Source organism: Martes martes (assembly GCF_963455335.1).
Source record: "Martes martes genome assembly, chromosome: 2".
Lineage (NCBI taxonomy): Eukaryota > Metazoa > Chordata > Mammalia > Carnivora > Mustelidae > Martes > Martes martes.
In genome coordinates, this window is record NC_137889.1 from 89,252,605 (window position 1) to 89,277,116 (window position 24,512).

The 24,512-nt window shown below is 39.4% G+C and overlaps 1 protein-coding gene across 2 annotated transcripts in view; it reads right to left on the bottom strand.

The window, feature by feature from the left end:
* SPARCL1 (SPARC like 1) overlaps positions 1 to 24,102 on the bottom strand; it is a 46,542-nt gene extending 22,440 nt beyond the window's left edge. Inside the window, exons 1-2 of one of the 2 annotated variants that reach the window (XM_080797544.1) lie at positions 23,587 to 23,986; positions 22,698 to 22,771 (exon numbers count right to left, since the gene is read on the bottom strand). The gene's annotated coding sequence lies outside the window, so the exon portion shown is untranslated. Of the gene's footprint in view, positions 1 to 22,697; positions 22,772 to 23,586 lie in introns of both variants that reach the window. The other variant, XM_080797543.1, reaches the window with a different exon arrangement.
* Positions 24,103 to 24,512: the final 410 nt, after the last annotated feature.

The following is a 24,512-nucleotide window of genomic DNA, read 5'->3' on the forward strand; positions in this document are numbered from 1 at the left end:
GAATTTTAGATGAGAACATTGCTTTTCTCAGAAATTTAAAAGATATTCCATTTTCTTTTAGTTTCCAGTATTGCTAGTAAGAATACCAATGTTGTTTTTTCCCTAGTTTTTTAAAAATGAGAATTGGTTTTTTTCTTTATGTAAGCTTTTAAGTTTTTTCTCCAAGCTTCAATATTTGTTCTTAGTATCCTAAGGTATTACAATCTCTGCCTTATTTTGGATCCTTTAAAAAAAAGAAACAACTATTTTTTTTTTAAGATTTTATTTATTTATTTGACAGACTGAGATCACAAGTAGGCAGAGATGCAGGCGGGGCTGGGAGGGGAGCAGGCTCCCCACTGAGCAGAGAGCCTGATGCGGGGCTCGATCCCAGGACCCTAAGATCATGACCTGAGCCAAAGGCAGAGGTTTAACCCACTGAGCCACCCAGGCACCCCCTATTTTTTATTTTTGTAATCTCCACACCCAATGCAGGGCTCAAACTCACGACCAGAGATTAAAAGTTGCATGCTCTTCTGACTAAGTCAGCCAGACACTCCAGTTTGGATCCTTTTTAATTTACTTTAGGCCCTCATTAGGCCTGTTTCATTTGGAAATTCATATATTTCAGTTCTGAGAAATTTTTTTTAAAAAAGATTTTATTTATTTATTTGACAGAAGGAGAGATCACAAGTAGGCAGAGAGGCAGGCGGAGAGAGAGGGGGAAGCAGACTTCCCGCTGAGCAGAGAGCCCAATGTGGGGCTTGATCCCAGGACCCTGAGACCATGACCTGAGCCGAAGGCAGTGGCTTAACCCACTGAGCCACCCAGGTGCCCCCAGAGAAATTTTTACATGTTAATTCTTTGATAATTTTTATTACTCTATTTTTTTGTATTTTCTTTCTAGAATTCATGATAGTTAAATGTCAGAATTTTGGGGTTGGTTCTCTAATTTACTTACAATTTTTGCTCCTTTTTTTCATCTTGTTTATATTATTCTGGGAAACTTCCTCAATTTTATCTTTTTTCTCTACTACTAATTTTTTAAATGTTTTGCTCTCACACTTTAAATTTATTTCCTGATGTTCCCCCCTTTAGATGTTATCATCTTTTTTCTTTAGTGTGATATATACTCTTGTTTTTGACTATATTAATTTAATATTTTAAAAATGTTCTCTGAACCCTGTATTTTCTGTTTCCGTATTATCCCTGTTTTTCTGGTTTACTTTGGTCTTTGATTTTTATGTTGAAAGATTTTCTCGAATGTGCAATGTCTTGGTTGTATGATAATATTTAGTAGCAAGTCACTAAAAAGCCAGTTCAACATTTCACAGGCAGGGCTTGTCACTTTGGAGAGCTACCATGGAAGGGCTCAGACAGTAACCTAACACTTTTGATGCGATGCCCTCGATGTCATTGTCAGGTTTTTTTTTCTTGGGGAGTTCCCCCCCCCCCGCCCAGGGAAGATCTTTATACTTTCTACCCCATAGGGTGGGGTAAAAGCCTGGTTGCTCCATGCTGTGAGATGAAGGAGTGAAGGGACTGGAAATCTCTCAGGGCATACACAGACTCTCACTTAGTCCCCAGATTTCTGTATGGCATCACATCCCACCCTCCATAGTGCCTATCTAAAGCCCAGGGCCAGAGAATAACCTTCTCTTTCCTGTTTAGGGTGAAATGGGGAGTCCTCTGTCAATGCCAGCATGAGGAAGAATCTGGCATCAGTTTATCTGAGAGGCTTTCAACCAATCCCCCTGATTTCAGCCTCTACCCTTGCCTCAACTTCCAAATGACCTGGTACCTCAAATTCTGAAACTTTTTTGAGTTCTGCGGTGGGAACTGGCTTCTTTGTTTATGGCACCCTTCTCTGAACATACTTAGATTTAAGCTTTCCCTGTTCTTCCAATTGCTTGCTACGTTCCAAAAATTTGCCGATATCTTTTATCTTGTCACCCTCTCTTTTTTCTTTGTCATTGTGAGTTTATATTATTATTTTTCCTTTCCTATCATTATACTGGAATTTTAGCAGAGTGGCAATATATGCATATGTTTCATCTATACTATCTAATGAACAGATGATTTCTATTTCTTCATCTGATTTATATCTCTGTTACTACCACTGCTGCTGCTGCTGCTACTACTACTATTTCTAGGGGGCACCTGGGTGGCTCAGTGGGTTAAGCCTCTGCCTTCAGCTCAGGTCATGATCTCAGGGTCCTGGGATCGAGTCCCGCATCGGGCTCTCTGCTCGGCAGGGAGCCTGCTTCCTCCTCTCTCTCTCTGCCTGCCTCTCTGCCTACTTGTGATCTCTCTCTGTCAAATAAATAAATAAAATCTTAAAAAAAAAAAAAAAGAGTACTTACTACTACTATTTCTAGGACAATAGGAATTAATAAGGCCTTTGGTTCTAACTTCATTAGCAAATAAAGTTTTTATTAAAGAAAAGGAGCCTACAGGTGGTAGGACAGACTTCCTTATCATGGTAGAAAAAATAAGAACACATTTTTCACCTATCCCATTATTCCGACTAGGGAATAGTGTGTTGCAAGAATGGAGATTAAAGATTGAGTGTGGGGGAAAACGTAAATCACTTGTAATCTTATATCACCTCAAATAAGCTAATCTGTTCAATTTTTAATGAAAATAACATGTATGTACTCAGCTTGGAGACTTAAACTTAATTCCTCTAAAGGACCCCTCTGAAAATGACTATCCATAACTTCAGGAATTCAGAATACTAACAGAGGAATGTGTGTTCTGTTTATATCCTTAAATAAACATTATTTAGAACTAGTAATGATGTATAACAAATACTGGAAGTTTATATTATCAAAGTGCTCTGGGTTTACCAAACAGATTTACAAATGGGATAGTATCTTCTTCAACCTTTGCAATAACCTCATGATGTGGGAGATGACGAACAGGGCTAGAAAGGCTATGACAGGACATGCTGGAGGCCAGAGAGCTGTTAAGAAAGGAAACTGGCCTTGAAACCTGCTTTCCTGGCTCCTGTGCTGGTGCTTTCCCAGCTCCTTTGCAAATAAAGATCTCCATTTACCTCATACAAAGATGCATGGAAGGAGGAAAAAAACCCCAAGCCAGTATGGGAACAAATTGAGAATTCACTTTAAATTTTTAAATAAAGAATTCCAATATTGTAAGGTTCAAGATTTTGCATACACAGCAAATATATTTTTCTATGTTGAGGAAAAAGTCTTATCATAGAATGCTGGTTGGGTTATTTGATATCAAAAATCCCTTTCAATAATGCTTTTTATTATCTAAACAAGGCAAAAACATAGAAATTCAATTTCCTTTGGATGAAGTACATGTTTAAATGAAAATATGCAGCAACACCCCACACCCCAAATTCTAACACTTCAGGGATATTGAAAATATACCTTGGAATGAAAAAAGCATGTAACTGTCAGGAGAGCTGAATTCTGGTTCCAACACTGTCCTTCACTAGCCAAGAGACCTTAGGTAACTCACTTACCCTTTCCTAGATACAGTTTTCTTAAGTGATGAACAATGAAGCAGGTGACCTTGATGATCCTTCAGCTCTAACATTTTATACTGCTAAAACGAGATAATTCTATGAATCTCATGAGCCACAAACTGCTGTTATCTCTTTTCCTTAAACTACTAATACCATTGAAAATATATTGTATGATTTTATAGTATCAAAACGAAACATTTTATATTGTGGTATTTAATGTTTTAAGCACATAAGTGGTATCTATTTCATATTTCTATTATTGATGATAATTTAAAATATTTTATTCTCTTAGTGAATGCTAATGTAAAAAGTCATTGAAAAATGCAGTTTCCTTCCCCTATATTCAAAATTTAACATTCATTCATTCATTTAGCCAATATTTATTAGATTTATGGAACTACAGTCATTTATATTTTAGATCAGCATATTACTATTCTACTAGCAGTAGGAAACGGTAAAAATACAAAATAGTATAATTTAGTGCCGGCTTTCTTTATCTTGGCACTATGAACATTTTTGGGTGGGTGATTCTTTGTAGTATGTAGAATGTTTAGCATTCTTCTGCGTGTAGGATGTTTAGCAGCAACTGTGAGACTTCTACCCATTAGATTTCATAGCAAGTCCCTCATCCCCCACCAGTTATGACACCAAAAATATCTCCAGATATTGCCAGGTATCCCCTGGAGGATAAAATTGCCCTGATGGAGAACTACCAGTTTAGTACAAGGAGAATGGTGCTTTGGGGTTAGGAAGATGTGTATTTGAATTTGGTCCCGCAGCTGCCATCTATGTCATCTTTAGCAAATTACTTAACCCTCTGAGCCTCAGAGTCCCTATCTAGAATGGGGATAACATGTGTGATGGTTAATTTTAGGTGACAGCTTAGCAGGGCTGCAGGATGCAGGAATCTTTGCTACATTCATCACAAATAACAATGAAATGAGGCTAAGAGACTGTTACCACATTTTCTTATAAATGGTAGCAACATAAAGAGGAAGGAAGAATCATCACAAGTACTGTGGGTTTCAAGACTAATTTCCCTTGATTTTAGTTCTTAGAGCAATGTGTATAGCTCATTAAATTTGAGGAAAAAAAATTCCCTTTAACTTGATCATAGGATCTTACATAATTCCCTTTGTTTTCTTAAATGGAGCGCAGCTGAATGGATCAAGAAGAAACATGTCAAGTTGGCCAGGGAGTACCTCACTCTTTAACTCTTTTATCCATTTATTAAGTGCTTACTAGACACTACCTAAGCACAGGGCTACATGGTTCCTGTCTGAAGAATGGAAAAGGAGGTCAAGTAAATCAATGATTTAATATAATGTGATGTATACATAATGCAACAGAAATAGGGATAAAAGACATTTGAAATCAGATAATGCTACCCAACAACCCCAGTAGCCCCACCCCATCCTGTCCAAAGCTGATTGTTAAACACTTACCACTGGATAGTTCTGAGAACTATTTAAAGTCAGAACAGATAAGAGTTAATGACCAATTGGATTCTGTTGGAAGAAGAAAAGGAAGAGTCTTGGGTTATCACATTTCTAATTTGGGCAGCTGGGTAAATGGTGGCATTCATCACCAAGATAAGGGATTATAACAGGAAGATACAGTTTTAGAAGAAAGATGATGAATTAGTTTTAAATTCATTGCATTTGAGTAGTGACATACTTGGATAAACAGGTGTAGGGATATGCACAGAGTTTGGGGCTAAAGATAGTTTTGAATGCTATTAGCATGAGAAGCTATATAGTGAGTAGGGCAGAGATCAGGAGCTACAACCCTGGTGAATGAAGACCATTTAGTGCCATTAGAGGATGAGAAAAGATAAAGATACAAAGGATCAGAGAAAGGAGTCACATAAGAAAGTGTTAAATGTCACAGAAAGGTCAGGGTAAACGCGGGCAGTGAATTATCCATTGCCTTTGGAAATACAGAGGTTATTGGAGAATTGAAGGAGAGTAGGTTTGGTGAAATGGTGTTCGTGTGGGCCAGTCTGCAGTGACTGGGGAGTAGGAGAAGGAATGAAGACAAGAAAAGTAGACCACTCACTTAAGGTAGTTGACTATGAAAGGAATGTAAGATGGTAGCTAAAGGAGAATGTGTGGTCACTGGAAATTTTTATTTGTGGTCATTAAAGTATCTTCTATGCTGAAGGGAAAGCATAAGTAATGAATGAGAAGATAAAGAGAGAGGAGATGTGATAAACAATGATAACCCTAGTGAACTACAACTTTTGGGCCTTATTCCCAGTGACTTTGGCCTTGGTCTTATGACTTGTTTTGGCTAATGGGACAATATTAGGTATGATGCCGGCAGAAGCTTAGTAGGCACTTACATATTGGGATTTGTCTTCCTATGAAAGCCATTCACCATGTTGTAAGAAAATTTGGACTAGAGACTAGCTGGGACCTCTGAATGATAAGTGGCCACATAGAAGTCTGGGAAATGAAAGACGATCTTGGATGGTTCAGCTTCAGCTGAGCTCCCAGCTTGCCGGAGCCACGTGAGTGACTTTAGACAAAAATCACCAGAAGAACTACCCAGGTGAGTCCTGTTCAAATTGCAGAATCTAGTGCAAATAAGGGGATTGGTTTTAAGCCATTTAATTTTGGGGTGGATTGTTATGCATCACTGTTATGCAACCACCCCAAATTTGGGGTAGATTTCAATTATGCATAGATAACTGAAACAGGCGGAAAACAGAGAAGTTGCCTGAGTCATTGTGAAGGCAACATTGCATGCATAGTGATTAAAGACAAAGGCTCTGATTCAGAGCTCTACTACTTAATTTGCACAATCTTGGATAAAATATTTAGCTTTTTGATGCTAATTGTTTATCTGTGCGATGATGATAAAGATGAAGGAAGATGATAGAATTTGTTAAATATTTGCTGGTCTATTATTAAAGTACAGGTGTTAGGTTTAACTTTGAAGAGAAGAGGAATTCTTTGTTCTTTCAGACAAAAGGAAAGAAAGCTTAACAATAAGGATATGTTGAGGCAAGGCCCCAGGAATTCATTAAGTTGCACTTAGCTATACCTCTTTTTACATTTATATAACATTTCACAGTTATAAAAAACTTTCTTGTATATGGTCTCATTTGATCCAGGGAAAGGAGGTAGACAACTTTTGACTATAAAGAGATGGAAGCCTGAAGAATCTAAATTACTTGGCTAAATGCGCAAGGCTTAAGAAGTGAGCAAGGATTAGAATGCAGTACTTTGGACTCAGAATCCAACACTCTCCCATGGCTTCAGAACAAGCTGCAGACTAGAAATTAGAGATTCTGGCTTTGGGCCCTGGCTCTGTCAAGTACTAAATATTACTCTGAGCAAATTACTTCATCTCTCCAAACTTCACGTACAGAATGCAAATAACAATTCCTTGCATTGTCAGAGGGAGCTGCTGAGGTAGAGAAGCTCTTTGTGAACTCTTGAAGTAACATATACATGTAATTGATTGTTATTTCCATCATTGTGCCTGGTGCATCTCATCAATATTATCATTGTAGTCATTTATGTCTTGTATTAGTTGTGTTATAAAGAAAATGAATCTTTAATGTTCCTTTACTTTTTTCCTTCTGTCTTCCAGGTCTTCCTCCCCTTGGTGATCTTAAGCTGCCCCGATGTCTTGGTTTTGGAACATTTCTACTTTTAGTTCACTCTTTAAAAATAAACTGAAACGGACATGTCCTCTATTCCACACATTTAAATTCTAGTTTTCTACATGCATCTAATCCATACTTAGGAGATAAGGATATTCCTGAATTAATGTCTTTCTGGTCTCAGGTAAGAGGTATTTTCACATTGTTCTTAGCCCAAAGGAGCTACTACCATGCTGAGAATCTTGGCATAGCTGTGGGAAGACGTACTCAGACATGAAATAAGTACAGGGTTTGTCACATGACCTATGGTGATTAGTCATGCAGGCTTTTGGAGAGTCAACCCGATATTTCCTATATGGTCCCTGATTATTTACTGTGTCTAGAATGGAACTATTTTTTAGTTCTATTTTTTAGTTTTCATGTTTATTTTCATCCTGAAATAAAAGACAAAATTTAAAGACAGAATATGACTGTGTCATTTAGAATGACCCAAGTGGGAAACCACCTCAAATTTTCACTTATAAAGCAGATGACTGTGTTATACTTTTAAAGACTAGACCTCGTGGAACAATCTAGTGTTCAGAATGTAGAAGGCCTGCAGTTCTTGTGCTGTGTTCCATTTTGTCCTTCAGACCAGTCACTGGGCATTTTTCCTTACTGAGCTAATTGTATTTGCCACACACGGATCAAAATAATTTCACAGCCTTTAGCTTATTTTAAGAACTGAACAAATGTGCTGATTTGTATAAAGAAGACAGAGTGGAGAACTTTCCTGGGAAATGAGAGATATTTTGAAAACAACTGTCATACTGAAGATGACAGGGAGGCTTAATTAGCTGATGCTTGCAAAGTACTTTGAAAATGAAACCATGATGTCCTTGCTAAGCATGACGAATACCATTTAATCTTGGATCAGTAAAAAGTCATATATTTTGAGACATTCAAATTTGGTGTGTGCACTCTACAAAATGCAAATTGTTCTTTTTTGTAAAAAGAACAAATACAACTCAGTGAAAAGTGCAGAAATAAGACAAATTTTTGAATACAAAGTTATTAGTCTAGGGACTTAAATATGGAGAGTTGATGTGAAATTAGATAATGTTATTTCACCCAAATTTATGTGTCTATTTAGAGGCATCAGCATAGCCGAGAGAACACTTGGTACTGAGTTGGAAGATCTGAGTTCCAGAACCGAGCTGCCTTTGCCAGCCAAGAGACTTTTTGTCAAGTCACTGATTTCTTCATCTACAAAACAGAAAAAAATACAGTACCTCTCCTATTTATCTTCTAGGGTTGTTTTGAGACTCAAATGTGATCATATAGTCATTTGGTGATTTCACTTGTACAAATGAAATGAAAGATATCATTTCTTTGAAACATTCATAAAGGAAAAATGGCTTAATAAGTCCAATCAATACTTTGCAGAGACTTTAATTCATCCCTTTTGAGTTCTTTCCTTTGTACCACTCTTTCTTTTTGTGGGTCTAGAGAGGTTAGGGATGAGAGATGGTGGAGAACTTTGAGGAGAATCTTTTCCTTCCGTTAGAAACAGAGTGTCTTGTTATCAAACTTTCATGAGAGCCTCATCTGGAATTTTAAAAAGATGACAGCTAGACTGAATTTTATAGGAGTGGCCTTTCAGGGGAAACCTAGGATTTGAAATTTCAAATGCCTGCAATTCTTCTACTGGACAGCCCATGTTGCATCAAAACAAACATCTAGATGAAACATTTGGTATGACAGAAACAGGTCTCCCCTTTAAGAACCAAACATCTACGAATGTCAACTCTATTCTAACTTGCATGGGTAGCTGTCTTGAGACAACTTCTAACATTTCTTATTTCGCACACATAAACATTACAGGACAGTAAAGATAGCTGTCAATTGTTTGCTGTCCCTCCTATTGAGAGGTCTAATTCTCTGTCACTCGAATCGGACTGGCTTTAGTTACTTCACCAAATGACTGAGGTAGAAGTGATGTTCTAGGACTCTGGAGTTTAGCTCATAAGGAGCTTTGGAATTTTGACTTATGTTCACCTAACCATAGCTTTATTGAAAATGGAGGTTTTTGTCATTAACTGTTATATATAATAGGTAATATAATGTCCTGTATTTTTTGAGATTTTACTATATGCCAGCTACTATGCTAAGCACTTCACCTGTGAACCGTCTGTTATTCCTGTCACTTCACCTCCACTTCATAAAGAGTACCCATCCAATGAGAGCTTCTTGAGTTCTGTGCCACTGTGCCCAATCATGAACGACAAACATGCAAGATTTCAAAAGGAATTGTTTCTCAGGGACATTCTCAAAGATTTCTCTCTCTCTCTCCAGCTTGGAAGAAATTAGTACATTCTTCCTCTTCTACAACATATAATTAAAGGATTACTTTAATTATATTTAGAGGATCCCACAGGCTTATCTTAGGCAAGACTGTGCGACAGCTATGTTTCCACACCTCTTCATCATTCCTCCTGGAGTTCCTCATCTGATCGTACCACTCGCCACTCACTAATCTCACTGGGTCTCATTTCACAACTATACATGATGGACCCGTGAAGGCAGTGCTCTGTTCTTGCCCTCAGGCATTTGCCAGCCCTTCCGAAAGTTTCTGTCAAGGCCTATGTTAAAAATGATTCCAGGGGCGCCTGGGTGGCTCAGTGGTTTAAAGCCTCTGCCGTCAGCTCAGGTCATGATCCCAGAGTCCTGGGATCGAGCCCCGCATCAGGCTCTCTGCTCAGCGCGGAGTCTGCTTCTCTCTCTCCCTCTGCCTGCCTCTCTGCCTACTTGTGATCTGTCTGTCAAATAAATAAATAAAATCTTAAAAAAAAAAAAAAAGATTCCAATGGGCTAAGAGAGCATGAAGACCTGAGCAAACATGGTATCTTTATTTATTTATTTAGTTTTTTAAAGATTTTATTTTTAGGTAAACCCCGCACCCAGTGTGGGGCTCTAACTCACAACACCCAGATCGAGTCACATGCTCCACTGTGTGAGCTAGCCAGACACCCTGCAAACATGGTGTCTTAAAACCAGTTACAGGTTTTCACTGACATATAGACAAGGTCAATTCTTCTGACTTTCATAAAATTCAGGCTGTGATCCCACCGGCTCCTATCATATTATATAGATGATTCTGTAACTGAAGTTGAATCAAGTATAGTAAAAATGCTTTGCTTTGGGAGCTATTTGAGAGTGGTGTACTGTGAAAAATTATTTTGGCCATATTTATTTTTATTTGCTGAATCATATTATGATATCTGGCCTTTTATTTCATTTTTCTCTGTGCATGCAGGGTTTTCTCATATTTACATTTATTTTTTCCTACCCCATTTTTCGCATATATTTAAGCTTAAGCTTTAAAGTTCCCCACTTGAATGTGCTCCTTACAAAGCCTTGTACCTAATTTTGATTTTTCTATTTTAAAAAAGAAGACCCAATACATACAGTAAACTTCTGGTTCACAAATTCTGAATCTACTCCCGAGTATGGCACCCCTGAGGGCCTGTGGCATTTGTCATGTTGCAGGACTTAATAATACCTGAATGAATTGCTCCATGTTGTTACTGGCATGACAATTCACCTTCGAAACCTAGTCCATGATATGATCAGATATATTACTCCTATTCTTTCTTTGCCTTTAGCTCTTTTCTCTACAACCCACCGCCCAACTCCAGCCCCATTTATTTCATTCCCTACTTCCCTGAAATTTCTTTCCCCTGAATGCCGGGTTCTTAGCTTTCTGCTCTATTCTTATTTGACTTTCCCTTATTAGTTAAACTCAACAAGCACAATAGAAAACCTCTTTGGATTCAATGGAAATTGTCTCCCTTTTGTTAATAGAGTAAGTCGGTTGTTAAGCTCTGCTAGTTGGGAGAGGAATTTCAAGTGCTTTCAGTTCTGTGAATGCACCAAGAACTATTCACTGGGGTAGTTCTCTTCCAGGATTAAGAAAAACAGCAAATCATACCTAAGAACAGTTCCAAGTAGCCTCATTCTCATGGTGTTGGGATCTGCTGGGGAACAATGGTGGGCTTTGATGAGTAGTGTTTGTGAGAACCACTAATGAAAGGACTCACTCCAAGCAGAAGTCCCTCCAGGATTCAGCACATGGTTGAAGTCTCTCATGTGCCTTGGTGAGGGCCAACACATTAAACAGGGAGAACAATGGCTTTTCCCAGTGGTGCACTGCTACACACTGCCTTCTCTGAAAGAAGCAGATACAACAACCTTAATGAATCTTATGGCTGAGGTTTGAGAAGTTCTTTGAAAATAGGATGAAAAACCTGGGCATATTCATGCCTTCCAAAGGGAGGCTCCAGACGATTCATTCTAGCAAGGAGAGGACACAGCTGGTCTACAGCTGTTAATTCTACCTCTCCCATACTGGGAAAAGATTTTCCCCCAACCGAACATCTAGAAACCTTCCACCTGCTCCTCCAGATCCACTCTACATTCACTCTCCAAGCCTTCTCCAACTTGAGCTTTCCCAGAGTCTGTGTGAATTACATCTTCAGGTTCTCTTGCCTGATGGTTTTTGTTGGGTTCAGCAGGTGGGGTGCACTGCAGGAGAAATGTGAGGGAAGGAGGAGTGCAAAATCAGGGTATGCATTTTCTCAGCTCCCTCTCTGTGACTATGCCCCTCTCTTGAAGGTCACAGCTCCCCTCAGTGACCCTCTCTATGCAGCATTTTCTGTCTGAGTTTAGAAAATGCTCCCTCCCCTGGATGTACAAACTTAGTTCTTATTTGCCTGTTCTCAGAACCCCTGTGGCTTCTCTATACCCTGCTCACACTGATGAGGGAACAGAAGGCCCGTTGAGGACAAAGCAAAAGTTGACATCCTCCAACCTTCCCCCACCCCCACTCCTGGGTGGGACATCTGTGACATTCTTTAGGAATCTCGCCACCCATCTTAATGTTAATACCTTGCTAAAGGGCAAAACGACCTTGGCAATGGCAAGGCCTCTGGTATCCAGTATCTTGTAGGTCTTCTTTAGCATATAAAAGTTCTGTTGAAATCTCCCTTTTCCTTAATTCCCCCAGCCCCACAGTACATAACCTGCCACCCCTCACAACCCCAGGGCAGCAGCTCTCCCTGCCCACGGGTCCTGTCCCCTTTAATAAACCACCATTTTGCCCCAAAGATGTCTCAAGAATTCTTTCTTGGTCATCGGCTCCGGACCTCACCCCACCGAACTTCACGTATATTCTAGAACTTCATCAACACCCGATAAATAGTCCCTTAATACATTCTCTCAAATCCCCAAATTCAATTTTTCTGCCTGGATCTATCATGTCCTTGCTGGAACCTTGACCAAACAACACTTGACTCAAAATTTAGGATTCATGGGTTTGAATATTTTCAGATCCCCTGCCAATGAAGCTGCCTCCTGCTCCCCCGTGCTGCCCTGTTTCAAGTCTGTCTAGTAGTTGTTGTGGGGACCTACTTGGAACCCTTGAGCTGGTATGAAGATTATTTTAAGCTGAGGGCATTTGAGATTCAACAGATGCAGAAAGAAGCCTTCTTGGAGCTTTCCTTATCTGACTAAAAGCAGAACCTTCTGAGAAATGAGAAATGCCATAAATTCCCTCTTCAGGGTAGCTTCTACTCCTGGGAGAGAGACCAAGAGTAAACCTACCATAAACTCCTCTCCAGGAGAGTTTTATGGCTCTGAAGAAGAAAAATCACTTATATAATAAAACATTTTCACAAACTCTCTTATCTCCAGTTTGTTCTACAAACCCATTTGTCTTTCCTAAAGAAATCTTTTGTCCTTTCATAGAAGCTGTTTCTTCCCCCACTCATTCCTTTCTCCTACTAAGTTAGGTATATAAGCCTTAAACTTTAACTGTTTAAGGAGCCTGCTCCTGGTTGCATATGGATAAATCTTTTTCTCCTGTTAACCTGTCTTTTGTCAGTTTAATTTGCAGGCCCCAAACACTGAGGGTAGAGGGTAGAGGGTAGAGGAGAACGTTTTTCCTCCTCTGTAGTGCATTACCTGGGGCACGTTCTTTTTTTTAAATGGAACATAGCAGTCCTCATCTTTGGAAAGAATCTAAAGCTACAAGGTATTCAAAAGTGATTAGCACTCAATAAAGATGGTTTTGCTGATGTAATCATAAGATTTGAAAGGTGGATTGAAGAGTTTTAGAAAGAAATATGGGCTGGTAGCTCTGGGAGTATTTGGTATTCAAACACGACTTTAAAGTACTCTCCCATTTTGCTTTTCATGCAATCTCCAGAATGTTAGGACACCAGGATTAATCTGGAACCTTAGGAAGTAAATTAGTCTCTCTGTTCTTTCCTCCTCCATTTTGTAGTCCTTTCCTATGCCAAAAGAAATCCAATTCATTAACTGAGGCTGACTAAACATTGTAAACATCTGTTCTAAAACCACTGTTTGGGGTAGTCTGAACATGTAGAAAATTGCCTAATCAAGAGTAGTCTAGGGGCGCCTGGGTGGCTCAGTGGGTTAAGCCTCTGCCTTCAGCTCAGGTCATGATCTCAGGGTCCTGGGATCAAGCCCTGCTTGCATCAGGCTCTCTGCTCAGCGGGGAGCCTGCTTCCCCTCCCCCCCACCCCCGCCTGCTTCTCTGCCTACTTGTGATCTCTCTCTCTCTGTCAAATAAATAAATAAAATTAAAAAAAAAAAAAGAGTAGTCTAATTAGCCACATTGAAACAAAGTTGTATTTTGCATGAATAACACTGTATAAGGGAATCTGCTGTTAATTCTTTTTGGACAATGACTATTTTCAATAGCTTCAAGGCACTAAAATGTACATACTACATTCAATAACTATGCTATGGATCTTCAGAGATATTAGCCCTGTTATCAAGATACTGCGAAGTGTGAGGTGACTCAGCCACCTCCAGCCAGGATGACAACCTCAGGCCTTATTTGGCCACCATCCAAATACTGAGGATTTGGGAAAAATAAAACAAAGAACCAAACATAAAATAAGCATGGGCTAGACTTTTGTCTGTCACCTTGTGGGAAAAGAAAAGAAGTTAATCATATCCAGAGCTCAGACTATAGTAAACTTCTGCTCTCCTACCCACAGTATTTTTCAAACTATAAGAAACCATTTGCTTTTGAAATCAATCACTTTCAATTGCTTTCAGATTACAAGGAAGCATCAATCAGCTGTTTTTATCAGTAAGCTAAAACCATACTCCTCCCTTGCCCCCATAGGTATCTAAGAAGCTATTAAACGCAAGATCACTGGGAGTTTAAATCAAAAGTTTTCCCAGTTTAAAACAAAAGCTTCTACTATCTACCTCTACTTACATTTTAGGAAGTTGCTGAAAAGTTTCCTGGAAAGAGCTTAACCTACACTCCACTATGAGGTCCTCAAAGGTTACTGTTATGTGCTGACATTGGGGATCAGGGAAGAGAAAGAGAGGGAAAGAAGAAGAGGGTTCAGCATTTGTGTTTTGATTCTGCTGAACTCCAACAGAATGCTGCATGGATTTAGAGTTAGCTCCAAGTTGTTTGGTTCCCAATAACGCGTTGAGGGGACCCTCTGAACTAATGGCTTGAGAGTTAAAAATGATTCCAGTGAGCTAAGAGAACATGAAGGTCTGAGCAAACATGGTGTCTTAAAACTAGTTACAGGTTTTCATGACCTACAATCACCATCAATTATTCTGACTTTTGCAAATCTCAGTCATCTTTGCTACTGGCTCCCTATCATATTATTTAGATGATTAGGTAACTGAAGTTGAGTCAACTATAGTAAAAATGTTTTCCTGTTGGAGGTATTTCAGAGTCATTAAGTGGTGAATCTTATCTTTGTTTATATATTTATATTAACTTTATAGATGTGGCACTTTTATTTGAGCCTATGGTAATTTTATCCTATTAAAAAAAAACCCATTGCGCCACTCGTATCTAATTAAAAATATAATAGATAACTGGATGCTCCTTCTAAAAATTTTGCCCATTTTTTTGGGATAAGCTGCAAATCTGGATTTTATACATATTCTATGACTACAGTGATTTGTAGTAGGGATAGATACTTGATTAGAACGTGGTTAAAATTTTTATTGTTTCAGCAATTATAGACTTATGCCAGCCAGGTACTCGGAAAATATGTATTTCCACAAACGACTATTTTGAGAACCGTCTCTTTATCTTATTTAGGGTTCAGAATTTGGGATGACCCTTCTTCCAGCAGCACTGCAGTTTCTCATTTTCCACAAATGAACAGGTACTTGAAAAGGCAGCACAGGACACTGAAGATATCAGGAACAGATTATAGGAGGATACTGGATTTAATAACTCACTTTTTTCTTGCTTAACATATTCCAAATTCAATTAAAAAAGTCATCTTGCTGAATCAAAAATGTGTGTGTGCAGAGTGGCTCACAATTTGCTTTGCCCAACTTATGGATGCTTGAGAAAATCCTGAGAAACTCCAGCATCAGATATAAAAATATTTTTCCTTTTTATGAGGATGGGAGTCATGATAGATTATGACCATCATTCCTACTCCAGGCGAAAGAAGGTCACTGCAACCTTTCTGCATAGTTGCCTAAGAGAAGGCAGAACACAGGCACACCCCCAGCTTGAAGCCTTTTGTTTGGCTTCCTCTTGCATCAAAAGGATTGGCTTTCACCCTGGGAGAGGTTGTAATTGGATTTTAGCATGAAAGGAGGTTGTAATTAGATTTCTCAGCAGGTCTACGAGCTCTGTCACTGGAAAAACAAGGAAAAGGCCCTGGATATCCTTTCCTCTGGCTGGGAAGGTAGCCCAGCTGAGCCCAAAGGGATTGGACTGAAAGGCACAGCAAAATAGGTTATGGGTGTGTCAGCCACCCCAAATTGATGGAGCTATGTCAGCTCTGGCCTCTATGACCAGTGCCTGGTCCTTTAGATGGAGGGTGGAAAGCAGTGCATGTGATAGCTAAATATGGCTTGGAATGCTGCTTTGTTAGGGAATACTTCTGAATGGAACTCTCTGACTCTTGGTCTCTCTAGCTCCTGATACCCAGAAATTTCTGTCTCTTAGAAAAGGGAAGGGAGCCTAAAGTTTGGCACTCCCTAGAATGTCACTCTCCAACTAGATTTAGGAGTGAACTTACACAAACCAACAGAATATATTCTGGGTCCTCTGATTCATTTTGGGTTCTTATTTGTGACTGGTTGCATTTCAGTTTCTAGGATATTTTCTAGAGGTTTAAATTAGAATAAGATTGGGTCAGAGTAGACTTTTGTATTTCAGTTTCAGTTTCTATAGTTCGGTAGGACATTCGTTCAATTGATTCATTTGATATACTAATTTAAATTAAAATTTAAAAAGATAAATTGTATTTTTGAAGTTCTGCATGTTCTCTCGTGGCTGAAATCTACCTGTTTGAACCATCTCTCTCCACTGGGTACTCCTTGTGTCACTATATACCTCTTCTCTCTCTTTATCTCCCTTCTCTTTTTTTTTCTCTTAAGCAGTAACAAGCTGTCTGACCACTGCACTAGGAATGGGTACATAGCTATCCATTCCTCTAAGAGAGGAACAGGGTTGGAATCTATTCTTTTCTATCCCTTCTGTTGGCCATGTAAATAACTCCTTGGAAATTTTAGTGCTGGTAGTTATTGTTTGAAGTGAATTTCCCTCACGTTGCCTGGAAGTGCCCAGGCAACTGAGCTGCCAACCTCTCCCCAAGGATGTTGGTTCCTTCACAGACAGCTTCAGATAAACTTACAGGTCCTTCCCCTTACTTCCAGGCCAAGGAAACTAAAAAAACCTTCCTTCAACATTTTTGGTTTTCAAGGCAGATTATGACTATTGATCTGTTGTTTATCTTACCTTGTCTAAAGTCCAACAAACTGAGAAAGACACACCACATATACCCTAGAAAAAAGAGAGGTTTGCTTTGACTGTTCTCTCTATTTTGTTTTTCTTCTTACGCTTGGCATGTCGTTTCTTAGACCATGTACATCCATGCTTCTAGATAAGTCCAGGTAGATTTCTGCTGAATTCATTTACATCAGAGGAAGACTGTAGGCTGCTATTTTTAGTAATTATTAAAACTATGGAAGAATTTCCTTTCAGGGAAATGTGGTAAACAAAATGATTATCCTAGGTATTTCATAATCAAACTCAAACGGACCGTTTTTCCTTCACTCTGTCTTTATAAGATAGCCAAAGGCTTTGTTATTAGAGAGGAAACCCTTCAGTCACCCTTCAGTTACCCTTCAGTCATTTCGGCTGACATGTGCATATGGTTACCTGATCCAGAGTTAACACTGATGTTTCAGGCTTTTAAGGTATTAATGAGTCTCTTGGGAGAGCTCTGTAGCTTGACGTTACAGTTATCTGAAGGATTAACAAAAAAAGATTCTCTTCTATTTTGAGTTCTCTGCTGAGTCACCGTCTACATCAAGGTGTCCCAGCCCTGTGAAAGATAGATTTTCTGGAGCTCTGACTTTCAACTGGCTGTCATTCTTCCTAACCCAACCTACTACCCTGTGGGGTCAAGTGAGGGTTAAACACGGTTAATGCCAGTTGGGGCACTGAGTCTAACCAGAATTTGACAGAGATGGTAAAGATACGCATTAAACATGAATCAAGCAGGGGGAAAAACACTTAGTGCTCAGGGAAGAGGGCATCATGAGGAGAATTGCTTAGGATTCGCATTTCCCATCGTTCTGCTCTTTGCTCTCACAGGAGCTGGCCTTCTCTCTGTTCCTCAAATAGCCCATGATCCTCCTTGCTACAGGGTCTTTGTCCAAGGTATCACAGAATTCTCTTGCCAGCTCCCATTCATCCCAACACCACCACCCAACACACACACACACAGGGGCATACAAGCACACACAGAGATACCAGAGAGTAACACCCATTTAGCTTCAGATCAGGGAAAGCCATCACTGACCTTCCGCAGGGGTCAGGCTGCTTACGTACTTTCTTAGAACAAAGGTGCTTTGTCCTCTTAACACTTATTTCAGCATATAATTATATATATACATATTCAAATATACTGTGAATTTTTCATCCCCAGAATTATGTTATGAAAAGGAGGTATTTGCCTTATATTCTAATGTTTCTGAGATCTCTCCCATTAAAGACCACTGTCTCAATGACTTCATTTTGAACAGCAAAGTACCATTTCAGGAAAACAGCCTGAAATGATCTCAAGCAATGCTTATTTTTGTCATGCTTAAGGCGGTCATCTTCACAATAAAAAAAGGAGATAAAGGTATTTCAAGCAGATGTGGTAATTATTCTTGAGGTATGATTTCATTATTGCAAGTGTTAGAACTGCAGTTTTAGAAAACCACACCTTACAGACTCAAGTGATTTCAAATAAGTCCTTCTGATGTGGGAAACTAAAGGCAAAAAAGAAATTCAATTTCTTTACTTCTTACAGCCCATTGACAAGTCCTTGAAACATGCAGAGTGACATTGCTGTAGGAACTCAGCTGCCTCAATGTAACACTTTGCTAAGGACAAAAGGCAATCTTAGCCTGACCCCCCCAGGATCCTGTAAGTCTGCTTTAACATATAAAAATTCCTTTGGAAACTTCCTTTACCTCTCCTCCTCAAGATACATGTTGGCAATCATACCCAAAGCATACCGAACCACCGATATACATCCGAAGGGTCTCATGAGTGAGACTTTGTTTTTACTAAACAGTAATAAATGACCTTTTCCTAATAATAGCTGGCCCCCTCAAGGTCCTGGAAACCTTGTTTTCAAAATACCTTGGAGGTTTGTGTTATCCCTAAGCCCCTCCCAACCTGAAAGTACATAATAATCAGCCACTAGTCCTGACCCCACTGCAGCTCTTTCTGCCCATGGGTCCTGTCCCCGTGCTTTAATAAAACCAGCTTTTTGCACTGAAGATGTCTCAAGAATTCTTTCTTGGCCCTTGGCTTCGAGCCCTAAGATCTTTCCCACATCACTTGAAAGAGGGCTAGGAAAAGCAATAAAGTAATTAATACATAGAGATCACTACCATAGAAAGAATTCATGCTTGGGGATCCAATTTGCAGCATTGGCAGATTTTTGAGAAGTGTGTTATAAACAACTTGCAGAGGACTGATGATGCACTAGTCTGTATTAGAAAATTACAGAGTGGGTTCAGTGAGTAGATCTTAGGCATCTTAAGTATACATTACAACATACTCTCCAGTTGTGCATTTAGATCCTTTGCGCATTTAGGCCTTTGGCTGAGGATCTTTTCATTAGAAAAATAAAGATGGCTTTGTATTTGAGGTCACCTTGTGCACAAGCACTTGGGCATAAGCACTTTTTATTAATGTGATGATTTGTTGGGGCACCTGGGTGGCTCTGTGGGTTAAAGCCTCTGCCTTCGGCTCAGGTCATGATCCCAGGGTCCTGGGATCGAGCCCCCATCGGGCTCTCTGCTCAGCAGGGAGCCTGCTTCCTCCTCTCTCTCTGCCTGCCTCTTCATCTGCTTGTGATCTCTCTCTGTCAAATAAATAAATAAAATCCTAAAAAAAATTAAAAAAATTGATCTATTAATGTGATGATTTGTTGAATGACAGTATCCCTACCTACACAGTAAGAGCCACCAGAGCACAGCCCTTCTCTATATTCACTCCTGCAGCACCTCTGGCATTTCTCATGGTACAGAACATTGAATACATGAATCGTTTGAGACAAAAGATTACTTGTTTACATAATTGCATGGCATGGACAACACTGGAGAAACTAAAACAGAAATTTTAATATAAAGCATCTTAATAAAAGCTAAGATATTTTAATAACCTTTTATTCTACTGTTAATCAGAATGAGAATTTTCTTTAGTCTTTATAAATGTAAGAACCCTTCTTTCCTTTTTTTTTCTCTTCAGGCATTCACTGGTTCACATTTATATGATGATAATTCTGAGGACTGCGTTCATTACAGTTACTCATTGGGAAATTTTGAGTTGGAAAAAAGCTATTGCTATCAGAGTTAGATACAACGATGAAAAGTATTAAAAGAACTATGACTTACTGAGCATTCTCACCCATTCTTTCAGTTAATCCTACAACAGTCTTACGAATTGCTGTTATGCTCATTTAACAAACAGGGGAAATTGAAGCCTGGAAGCCTAATAGTCAACCTTGAGCACTGGTCAGACCCTGGAATAAGAGCCTTACACGCACAACCTCATTTGATTCCCACAACAGTTTCATGACTATTATTAGCTCTGCTTTACAGATGAGAAGACAGAGGCAAGGAGAGAGAAGACTAGAGAGTGCCAGGCTGTGAGCCCAGGCAGGCTGCCCTAGGATTCTCCTGGATAACCATTCTACTGCGGTGTGTCATGAAGATGGGAGGAGCCAGTGGGAACTAGGAAAATGGATTTATTCTGGCTGTGCAGTGTGTGCTATGAAGGGAGGTTATTTCTTTTTCCCTCTGCCTTCCCAGTTGTTTTTCCCCTGCACTCCAGAGGAAACTGGTCACTGTTCCAGTAGCTTTCTTATTCATTTTCTTAGCATTGATTCATTGACTCTCTAAAGGAAACATTTAGCTCCTGCAGTTGGTGTACATAAGTGGGTTGCATAATAGGAAGGAAACAAGCCAGGACTGGAGACGTCTTTTCTAAAGAAGGATTTGAGGGCCGACTAAGAGTTATTTCACAGAGTGGGTCATGAAACTCGAGTCTCTCTATACCCTTTCATTGCTATGACGACAGGCTGCTCCTGCTACGTGTAGCCAGAAAAAGCAGCTGACATTTCAATGCGGGGAGCATAGGGGAGAGGTTTACAAAAACAAAAAACAAAACCCAAACCCTTTTGTTTGAATTTCAGTTAGAAAGGGGAAAAAATACCCCAGAACAAGCCCAAACCCCTATTCTCGCCTTTAGAGAAGATAAGAAAGGAGAAATATTGGGGGCCTTCTCCCCTGTCCAACTAGGCCAACGAAACAGAATTGACTGCAAAGCAGCATTTCGTCTCTCTCTCTCTTAATGGCACTCTGAAACAGAGAACTCCCTTTGGTTTCATTTGACTGGCCATTAAGAAGCAACTAATTGATGAAAGAGTAAAAGACAGTAATAAATACTTCACGTGGAGCCCCTCCACCCCAGGGGAGTACAACAGAGTCAGATTTATTTTTGTATTTCTTTGGGTAAAAAAAGACAATTCAAAGAATATTTCCTTCCTGATCCCCAATTTTGTTAGCAGAAAAATCACTTCAAGGGCATAACTGAACACTTTCTCCTGGCATGCCCTTCTGTCAGGCGCTGTACTTAGTATTTAAAAACTACCTCATTTAATTTCCACAACAACCACATTTGTGGGTATTATTATTACTACTTGTTTAATAGATGAGTAAATAAAAGACCTTGAGGGAAAACCTACAGTAAATTCCCTTCTTACAGAGTTCTCTTTGGGACATATAGATAGGGTAGTGTGTTCATATTAGCTATGATTGATTGATTACTTCATATGCACCAGGCAGAGCTGTTTTCTTGACTTAATGTCACCACAGATCTCTGAGGTGGCAACTAATTTTATGACCCTCATTTCCACAAATGAGAAGCCTGAGGCTCAAAGATTCATTTGCCCAAAGTCACAGAGCCTAGCAAAGCCCAGATGGAAACCAGGTCTGTATGTTTCCAGAGCCCCTGATCTGACTCACTTTATTAAACCATGTCCCTACAATCAGTCAAGACCACACACTCTGTTCCCCAGAATTCTGTCCATCTTTTGGTGCCCAAGACAAAAACCAGGCTAGCCTCAGCTGGTACTACCACTGCAAGCTGAGCCTTTGGTGAAGATGCACGGTGGGCCTGTATGAACCAGACACTCCAGCTTCGCTAGGCATCTCTTGGACTGGCAGGCCAACTGCGGAAGTTCCTCTCAGTTTAAGGGGCGCCTTTCTCCTTCACTGAAGGTTGTTCCAGAAGGATATGTGGAGGGAAAACTGTAGTTGGTCTTGTTCTTTTTGGTGGAAAATGATTCCTAACACATTCTGGACATTGTGCTAAACTTAAATAGCAAGGCTTGTGTACTGTTACAAATTAATGGAATAAAAATGACAAGCTGTCAAGAGGAAATGAAATGAATAATGTTCGGGAGTTGTCTAGAAACACTGCCTTTCATTTCTATCATCACTGTTTTTTTACGTAGTTGATAAGTGGAGCTGCACATGAGAAAGACTGGGAACTGAATCCCAACAGACCTGGAAAAAAAGCCTCAGCAACTGCTGAATGGCTGTAAGAAATTCCATAAAAGAAAAAAAAAGGGCAAGATTCATTAATAACATGTACATATTCTTTTGGTTGACTGAGCGATAAGTGGATGAAATAGACTGCTCTGCTTTGCTAGATCTTGTTGAATGAACAAAAATATAAACTTGTCTTTCCTAAGAAGAGTGTCTTTTTTTAAAATAGTCAAAGTTAACAGTAGTCATTACCATCCAAGTTTAGGTGAATAAGCTCTGAACTGAAAAAAAGTTGGCATCTAAGAGAAAGGGGAGAATTAAAAAAAAAAAAGATTTCTGCTGAGTTGGATTGAGTGAACATTTCTATTCAGTGTACTTAGGCTGTGGGCCAGAAGAAAGCTCAGATACAATGCCAAGGTGACATACTTAACCTCTTTGCAGATTAAAGGCAGTGCAAAAGAGATACTCTTTCCGCATTACCTCTTGGTTAGAGTATCAACAGCATCAATCTGCAGTTGAAAGCATGGTTTTCTCCTGTAGGGGGACTCTAATACCTAGGAGGAATGAGTGAGCATGACTTGCATTATTGTTTTTCATTTCAACAGAGCCAGAAATGATAGTACCTTATGCTAGAGGAGTTACCATAACCTCCTTAGCTCTTTGGCTCCCCTCTCTTCCCTTTCCCTCCCCAAATAAGACACCATTACGAATTAGAAAAATTTTATGTGTGTGCATCTTAAAAAAATGGTAGAAGGAGACAAGAGATAATTAGCCCTAAAAGTATAAAAGGGAGTTAGGAAAGGAATAATAGTCATAATAATTAAAAAATAATCAAAGATCATAGTAGGATAGGAATTTTCCTACCTTTTGGAAAAGCAAAATGTTCCATTTCTACATTGCTGTTAGGTAGAGACTAGGACAATGACAGTGATGAAATAATTTCAGGTAATTTAAACATGGAAAACGCTTTGATTTGAAAGTTTCAAAAAAACCACATCCCTTATGATTTATTTAATATATTTAGCAAAATATTTCTACAAAACCCATTCCCAGATTCAGACGTCATCAAGATCTGAATGCTAATGTGACCAGCAACGGTTCTACATTTGTGTTTGTGGGCGCCATTAAAAACCATCATTTATTACTATTTACTATTTAATCTTGGAGAAGAAAAGGAAACATGAATATGAGAGTTAAACTTGCCTATTTAGCTTTTCTGTAAATCACACAAAAGGATTTTTGTGTGTGTGTTTTTTTTTTTAAATAAATGGCTTTGTACTAGGAAAAAAATTTTAGACATCTTCAGCAGATCATACAAATTAGTATAACAAATGCAATGAGATGACACAGTAAACTTATAAAAATTTACCTTCAGGGATGTGACTGGACCCAGAGCCTTGATACAAAATTGGAGCTGAATCTCCTCTTTGCACACAGCCAGGAAGTAAAAGTTGGATAGCCAAACTCTTTAAAAAATCTCTTCCCTCGTTAGCTCTGCTTCTCTTCCCAGAAACACACTGAACCTGCTGGAGTTGAAATTCTGCTGCTCTGTCAACTAGTCGGGGTCTGAGGTGACAGACAAATGTGGAGGTTGGCAGCGGGTGTGTTTCAGGCTGTCATCGTTTTTGTTGCAGATTCCTGCAGTTCTCCGGCAGGCTGGCCTCTCAGAGGGCGCGAGGAGCTTTCCAGGCAGTGCAAGCCAACCGGGAACGAGCTCATCCTGCCTGAGACGATGGGGTTAACAGTCCTCTCCTCTAGCTCTTGTTCTCAGAGGCTAATAACTTGGCCAGAACAGAAGCACGTGGCTCTTTATGCATTTTTTTCCTTTTTCAAACAACTCTAAAAGCAAGCAGGATCCCTTTTTTGGGGATTTTTATTTTAAGACTTTGAAAAGAAACTCTGCTGTTGTTTCTTCTTAAAGGAAATTGGGGGTGGGGGTAAGGGAAGGGGAGAAGAATAATTACAGCAGATGCATTTTTACACTGCTTAATTGGAAACTGTTCTCACGAATACAGTCTCAGTTTTAATAGAAGCGGGATACTTGAGATACTTTCAATTTTCTTTAAACGACCTTCTGAAACTTCTGGATAGATGAAGCATCACTCATTCATATTATACATCACTTGGATGCCAATTCAGAAATGGTGCGGTTCATGAACCATTATTCCCCCAACACCACTCTTTACTAAAACCCTCTGTACAAGGACTGGTCTAGGAGAAGAAGTTTTCTCATGAAATAGACTAGTGCTACCCATTTATTTTTGACTTGGCTTTAGGGTTATTTATGTAGGTGTC